The sequence below is a fragment of the Marmota marmota genome, unplaced genomic scaffold (assembly GCF_001458135.2).
Source record: "Marmota marmota marmota unplaced genomic scaffold, marMar, whole genome shotgun sequence".
NCBI lineage: Eukaryota > Metazoa > Chordata > Mammalia > Rodentia > Sciuridae > Marmota > Marmota marmota.
In genome coordinates, this window is record NW_026000221.1 from 8,233,570 (window position 1) to 8,242,488 (window position 8,919).

Consider the following 8,919-nt stretch of genomic DNA (forward strand, 5'->3'; position numbering starts at 1 on the left):
TAAATAAATAAATAAATAAATAAATAAAAATAAGCAAAATGTAATTTAGTTCATTCCAAAGTTTCAGATGATTCAGTCACTGGTTACCAGTGCCTAATGTACTTCCCTAAATATAAGTGGAATAACTGATGTCACTTGCGTTATGAAGCCTTTTAAATATATCTTTATTCATAACCAGGTATTATTAACAGAAATTAGAATGTTAGACTTCAGTGTTTGAACAGAGAACCTCTACAGCTGTTTTCATAAGAAATATTGTGTTATGAGCTATATTATTGAGACTCTTATAAAAACATATACGTTGATTTCCTCTTAGTTCCTCTCCTTTTCTTTCCATGCCTCAAAGCAACTGAGTCATTTCCTTCCTCCAAATAGTCTTTTAAAAGTCTTTTCTTCTATTGAAGCCAAATTTTGACAACCCCTAACTCCTGCCTCCTTGCTATTACTGTTCCCTTCTATTCTCTACCCTCTAAACAAGTTGTAGGCATGGAGTTTTGAATTATTACAGCTCAATATTTGACTTTTTAAATTAATTAATTTTTTTGCTAGTTTTCCTTGCTTTAGGGAATCACCTTTTTTTTCTTAATTTTTTTATATTACTTTTTTTTTGTGTGTGTGTGTGTGTATGTGAACTGGCTAGCTATTTTTCTTACAAAACACACCATATAAATTGTACTAAACACAGGCTGAAGGCAACTCAAGATGTTGATACCTCACTTATCAACATTCCTTATCCTGATCACAAAATGACGTCAGTCTTCCAGCTTCTCAAACCAAAGGATGCTGTGCCATCTTTGGTCCCTCCTTCTTTTTCATTTGGCACGTCCAACTCACCAGCAACTACTATTGGCCTACCTTCAGAATAGATCTAGAATCTGATCACTCCTCGTTTTTATCATTATCACACCAGTCCAGGCCACCAACATTTGGAGCTTCCTGATAGCTTCATAACTGGTCTTCCTCTTTCTGAACTTGCTTCCCTACATGATTGTCCACAACTGCAGCCAACACCATCCTTTAACTAGCTCATTGAAATCATGATTCTCTGCTTAAAACCATCCAATGATTTCTTTCCCACTTCCCTCATGGTACAATTTGGCATCCATACCATTTGGTCTTTCCTTCAGATCTTTGGTTTCCTCATCTCCTCTGTTGCCTTTATTCACTATGCTCCATTTACCCTGCCTCCAGCATATGACCCACAGCAGCCTCTTCTTCCTTCTTCTTCCTGAAGCAACATTTCCTCAGATGTCTTTAGGGCTCACTCCCTCACCTTCTGCAGTCCTTGCTCAAATCTCTTTCTCAGCCATACCTTCCCTGACCTGACACACAGTAACTGCTCCCCAGTCTAGTATGCTTCTTCCTACTCCCTTTACCCCATTCTGTTTTTCCTCGTAGCCTTTATTACCATCTGATATTGTGTACATTTACCCATTTATTTGTTTAATATTTGTCTTCTACCACTCAGTGGTATGTTTCATCAGGGCAGAAGCTGACTGTTCCACTTGCCACCACATCCCTGGCAATTATAATAGTGCCTGGCACATCTTATACAGACAGTAAATATTTGTTGAGTGAATGAGCGAATAACTGACTCCACTTAATGTCAAGCCCATTAGGACTTCTAGGTGCAGGTACTATACTGGGGAGTACTTAAAGCTAAGGAAGTAGCTTTCAGTCAAGAAATACTCCCAAACATGGAGTTTTCATTATTATAGTTCCTTTGTCTAATGTTACAGGAGGCAACATGTGATACATTTTTAAAAATATATATAAAAAAAACTTCAGTCTGGGACAGCGCCCACTGTTTTGTGGAGAGAGTAGGAATGGGTATTATTGGAATTCAGGACACAATACCCCAAAGTGTAGAACCCTGGTATGCTGAGTACTTTGAACTGAGAATATTGGAGGGTCTCTAAACAAGATCTTTCTGTCCTTCTCCTGCCCTTCTTCCTCCTGCTTTCCTTTCTCCCCTAACACACATTATAGAAATGAAAATTCCTCTTCCTTCCCCAGTGTGGGTCATAGAAACTGGAACTGCAATCCCCCCCAAAACCAGTAACAAAGTCTGGAAATATTACTCTGACCTTCCCTGCTTTCTGCATAAGAGCCAGCCATAAAGAAATTCTCTGACCTATCTTAGCTGATAACAGGTCAGACTCTTCTTGTTCCAAGAAGAATTAAAACCAGTACAACTTGCTGGGCTTCCCTTCTCAATCTATTATCATTAGATGATACTGATTTTGTCCAATCACATTTCTACATGGCTGCCCATTCTTGAGTGGACCTAAGCACAAAAATAATTTTCTTCGTGTTTTTGTATCTTCATTTGTAAAGTTTCCCAAGTCCCATAAAATTTCAATTCATAAATGCTTTTCCCTTGTAGCATGTCTTTTTTTATAGAAGTGCTCATGATGGGTGAGATGGGATCTCACATCTCCTTGCCCCCTAACAGTTAGTTGGGAAAAGGAGGTTCTGAATGAAGTACTTTTGGTATGGATGATTAAGATTTTTCTTTCTGCCTATAGGGTTACTTCAAATGATCACTTCCAAAGACCAAGGAAAAGTATGAGAGCAAGTCTTATATCATAATTTATATCTAGGCATCTATATTAGTCAGCTAGAGCTTCTTTAATAAAATACCATACCATGCATGGTTCAAACAACAGGAACTTAATTTCTCAAAGTTCTGGGTAACAGAAGCCCAAGATCATAGATAGTTCTGGCTAATTAGGGTTATATAGTGAGGGCTCACTATCTCCTCCTGGCATATAGGCTGTGACCTTCAGTCTATGTCCTCACATGACCTTTCCTTAATGTATGAAAATAGAGAGGAAGGAATGAGGGAGGGAGAGAGGGAGGGAAGGAGGGAGGGGGAGAGAGAGAGAGAGCAGGATGGGGGATATGAATTAGTTCTCTGGTATTTCTTCTTAAAAGGACACTAATCCCTAAGGCCCCATCCTTATGTCCTCATCTAATTTTAATTACTTCCTTATTCCAAATACAGCCACATTGGGAGGTTAGAGCGTTAGCATATGGAATTTGGTCAGACACAAACACTTAGTCCATAGCGGCCTTCCTTCCAGGTTTAGCTAAATCCTGAGAAGTTCCTGCCCAGGTCTTCTAGGCTGGCTTATGTGGAGGAGGGGCCATCAGGGCCAGTTGGTTCAGGGCCAATTTTCAAGTGATCTATTTTGACTCTTCAAATTATGTACACATACACATACACACACACACCCCACATTCATAAAAATATTCTTATATAGCATGCATATATAGTATACATAAAACATGTAATGCATATATGTATAATCATGGTATTTTTATCTCATAAATTAAATACTTGCATGAGTGCTCATAAAACTGTTTGGTTCCTCTTATTTTTTTCATATAATGAAACCCCTAGCCTCTCCCAACATCAAGGAGTCCCAACCTTCTAGATTTGGAGCATAAATCCACCAGTCTGGCTATCCCCATTAATCTTGGTTATCATTCAAACATTGGCCCTTCCTGCCCATGATTCTGTACTGTGTTGTACTGTCCATACAGCTCCCTGATTCCTCTCCCTTGACTGAGTCTCACACTGCTGTCTTCCTATCAGACCTCTTTTTTAGAATCCTTTTCCCTCTGGAACTGCTCCAGAATGAGTAATGCCTCCCATATTCTCAACATTTTCACTGACTAATCTTTTCTCTTCTGAGTTAACCCATAGTATGATGGAATAAAGGATTCCAGGCACTCTGGCTTTTCTTGGGTAACAAGCTGTCAGGGTAGATACAGAAACAATCTGCCCCCACTCCCCCGCATAAGGTTTACAGGGGAGCCCCTGAGGTGTACTGAGACTAGGGTTCTATAAGATGAGGGACTCAAGTGAGACAGAGTTTGGTTCATTCATGGAGAGGCAGCATGTGTGATAAAAGAATCACAGGGTTGGGACCCAGGAAACCCAGGTTGGCCCAGACAATCCTGAGCCTTAATTTTTTTTCCCCCTAAGATTACACATCATAAATCTGTAAGCAAAGTGCTGCTCACAAAGTACTTCAGTCTATAAATATGGCAAGCGTGTTCTAAAAGCTTCAGGGGAAATGGGTAATTCCCACCACCCCCCAGGTGTCCCACAGTCTTCTGAATCAGCATAATTCCAAGCTGACTATGACCAGGGAGTAATGGAGGCTCTCATTTCTTTGGAATCAAACCACTGCGGTGTGTGAAATCAGGGTGTAGTCACAAAAGCATCTCATGACCTTCTTTGACAATGAATTTGGGACAGAGACTCTATCTTTGAAAATACACAAGAATAAAATAGCAATGATGAAAAAAAAAAAAAGGATAACCTGAAAGCATGCAAAGTTTTGAAAAGGAAAAAAGTAGGACATTTTCAAAGCAGCATCCAGCAGGGTTGAAAATGGTCATGCAATTGCTTTTCTAAGAGCTTCAGGGGCATTAACCCATTCTTCTAATGACTCTCATAAGTAAGTATTTTCATTATCCTCATTCAAAGGGTACTCAGATATTAAGAAAACTTGGCCGAAGTGTTATCACTGTGAAGGGACAGAGGAGATTTCAAATCCAGGCAGCTGCCAACCCATCCCTACTGCTCTATGTAGGCAAGGAAACAAGTGTGTCGGCTACTCGTTTGGGCCCTTTTGAAGGATAACCAGAAATCCAAAGTATCTTTGAGGCACATGGTGTTTAATGTTGCTGGTAACTGAGGAAAATATAAATTGGTTCAAAATGTGCATAATGTTACGGCAAATCTACCCCTAACACAATTTCAGCAAATTGTCTACAATCAAATATGTGTTCATTCAACCAACAACTAAATTATATGAAAATCTTAATTATAAAAGAGATAAAGCAGGGGTAGATAATTTGATTTATAAAAGATGACTTGCTTTTAAGAAGGATCAATGTTGAATTAAGCTCTTGATTCAGGTTTAATGTTGAGCTGTTATCATAGTCCTCAGTCAGAGGCCTGACTCTGGAGATCCAACACATCAGGTCTGGCCACTCTCCCCCAGAAACAAACAGAAAAGGTGATTGTGAAAAGCATGAAAAAAATTTTAGTCAGTGTAGCCCTGTTTTTGAGGGCCTGACAATGAATTTAAAGTTTTATGGAAAGGGGAAGGGTCGGAGTTTTGCATAGCTTCAGGTTTTTCTTAACTACCATCACAGGTCATATGGATCAGGAATAGTCTGTCCATCATTATCTCAGGATTGCTCAGTTAGGGATTCGTCCAAATGAGAAAGCTGCTGTTGCCTGAGAGGTAACTTTGACTCATCACAGATGTTTATTAGATCAGACCTTGTTGCTGAACTTTAAGAGGACCGGAGCAAAGGAGTTGAATGTAAAATGGAGGCAGAGATGCCAAGTTTTTAATTCTGCTTTTAACCAACCATTGGTCATTTTCAGGCAAAAGTAAGGCTGCTAAGTCCTTGTTATATAACCTTACTAACAGCACACTTACTACCTATATGTGTTGCGTGAAAAATGAACACACCCTGAGTTCTGTGCTTCCAAGTGTGTGGTCCAATACTTGCAGAATGTAAGGCATGGCAGTGTACACCCACTGATTTTCCGCTTGAGCCGGGCCCAGAACCAGTGAACTATAAAAGGGTTTTTTCTTCTTAGAAGTATGACCAGACTTTATTCCGTGCATTGGGACAACTTGCTATCCATTTGGAAAATAATAAAGTTAGCTCCTGCTTCACATCACTTTCAAAACAAATTTCAGATAGATTACATATCTCAAAGTAAAACAAAATATGAGAAAGCGAGTACATAAGAAAACACAGTTTTGTTTTGGGGACAGAAAGGCCTTCTTAAGATGCTAAAAGCAGCCAGGTACAGTGTCAGATATTTGTAATCCCAGTGACTCTGGAGACTGAGGCAGGAACATCACCAAGTTCAAGGCCAGTCTTAGCAACTTAGTGGGACTTTCTCAAATAAGTAAATAAATAGGGTTGGGAGATGTAGCTCAGTGGTAAAGAGCTCTTGGGATCAATCCCGAGTGCAAAAAACAAACACAACAAAATAACAACAACAAAACTACAAAACAAACAACAAATAAAAACTAAAAGCAGAATCTCTAAGGAAAAACAATCAGAATTTTTTTTTCCAAAAGAAAAACTAAGACAAAATATACTATAAAAAAGATGGAAGATTGGAAGAAAATATTCGCACACTAACAAAGGATTGATGTGTAGAAGACATAAGGGAGTTATACAAATTGAATAAGGATATAATAAACCATTTTTTGAGGGGAGGGGTGGAACAGGTAAAACACACAAAAGGGCAATACTTAGGAAGGAATGTAATTGATCAATAAATATCCCAGATTGTTCAATTTCAACATCAATCAGAAAAATACAAATTTAAACAATAAGGTGGCATTTTTTTTTAAAAAAACTCATTAAACAAGCAAAGAAAACTAAAGTTTGATAATATCCTAAGCTTGCTAGAATGTTTAAGCAGCCTTGTAAATTATGACTGAGACTTTAAATTGGTATTGCCACTTTGGAGGACAATTTCACATCATGTATTAAAATTGATAACATGAATCCTCTCTGACCTAGTAAATCAGCTTTGAGAAACATTTACCTTTGTATACAAAGAGGCACAAACATAAATTCTCATTGCAGAATTGTTTGCAATTGGGGAAAAAACATTAGACATGATTTTAAAAGTTTAGCAATATGTGGTAGTTATATAAAATAGTTGATAGATCTGATCATCATATTTAGAATATTATACAACAGCTAAAAATTAAAAAGTAGACCCTTCTATACTACTCTGAAAGTTCTTTAAAACATATTTTACAAAAATATAAGTTAAAGAAGTCTATGCACAGAATGACTTAGAACTGCACAGGAAAAAAAAAACTCATAAAATCTATTCCTATAAGTTTTTTCTTTTTTAGAAAAATCTAGACATATGCCTATACCTGAAAATGGTAATAAAATAAATCATAATTGAGGAAGAAGTGTCTAGATGGGAATGAGTAGATGTTCTGAACTAAATATTAGTGTTTTCCCCAAATTCATGGGTGAAGCCCAACCCCAGTGTGACTGTGTTTGGAATAAGGAAGTAAGGGTAGATGAGGCCCTCGGGATAAGCACATGGCCTGATCGGATGTGATCATTACCTTTATACGAAGAGATACCAGAGAACTCTCCCTTTCTCTTTCTTCTAAAGAATGTGAGGAGGCAGCCAGCTGTTTCCAAGCTGAAATGAGACCTTACCAGAAGTGATACCCTGCGGGAATCTTGACCCAGGACTGTCCAGCATTCAGGACTGTGAACTGTGGTTGTGTCAGCCAGCAGTCTGTGGAACGTTGTTATAGCAGCCTGAGCAGACTAAAACAAGTGTCAAAGAGGACTTGAGCCCAGATGGACAATTTAACTGTACTAATACTTTAGAATGAAAATGTGTTTATGTATTGCTTATGTGGTTAACTTTTTTTTTTTTTCCATTTTGTTTTGGTATTAGGGATTGATATGAGGGGTACTTTATCACTGAGCCACATGTCTAACCTTTTTTGTTTTTTAATTTGAGACAGGTCTTGCTAAGTTACTGAGGGGTCTCGCTAAGTTACTAGGCTGGCCTTGAAATTGTGATCCTCCTGTCTCCGCCCCTCAAGTTGGTAGGATTACAGATGTACACCATCATTCCAAGCTGTGGTTCAGTTTTTAGTCGATTTTCTTTTCCATCTTCCTCCATAATTGTCTTTCTTCTCTTCTCTCCATCTCCCTCTGGGCAATATTGATCAAGGCCCCTGATAAAAACCTCTAGAAAAAATTTTCAAAGATGACTACTCTTTAAGCCAGGGTCCCTGAAAATAAATCTTACCAGAAACTTGAGGAAATGCCATAGGAGGCCCTAGAGACTAGATCAGCAGAGTCAGGCAGTGTGATTTGGATTCATGATAAGCAGATCTCTCAGCATTAGAAGAGAAGGTTCAAATGAAAGTCATTCTCTATCACCTTCCAATACTACATAAGGTGCACTCAGTACTGTATTATGTCGTATTTATTATTTAACATAATACATATATGTATTTAACATATTTATTGCATCTTTGGTATGTGGCAGGCATTCCTAAACATATTATGAACATTATCTCACTAATCTTTGAGAAACACCATGAGGAAGTTAAAATAACCCTGCATAGAATTTTATCATTAAATTTTATTTATTATAAAATAGTATTACACCACCATTGCAAGAAATTTAGAGGCCAACAATTTCTCCATTACCCTTCCACAAACATGATTGCTGTTCTTGGGTGTTCATTTTTTAGGCCTTATCTATGTACTTACATATTTTGTGTTGTTGTCAAAGAATTTATATACTTTTGTAGATACGTTTTTCCACTTAGGATGCTCGTTATGGACTCTTCATAATTGTCATTTTAATGCTCAATATTTCATTCAATTGTTATATTATAGTTTACTTATCTATTCCCCAGTGGTTGACATCTAAACCATTTCCAACTTGTTGTTACCATAGATAATGTTGAATAAACATTTTCACACACATGAATTTTTAAGTTTGAGTTATTTTCTTACCAGAAGTTCTCAAGGGGATTACTAAGCCTCATGATATAAGCATATTTTATGACTATTGATCAAAATTTTGCCCAGTAGCTTTCCAAAGATTTGTTCCAAGTAACAATGCCACCAACAATGTGCAAATACACCAGTTTTAACACAGCGTTGTCAGCATTGGCCAGTATCATTACAAGGTTTTTGCTTATTTAAAAATTTCAGAGGAGTGTTCTTCAAATCTTCTGAGACTTTTTGGCGAGCTGATTGAAACCACAAAGATGCACAAAGGGACATGAATTATTTTTCCCAGTGTAGTATCCAACCCCTTTCTCTAAGAACAGTACTTGAGCTCCCCTACTCTCTCAAGGCATG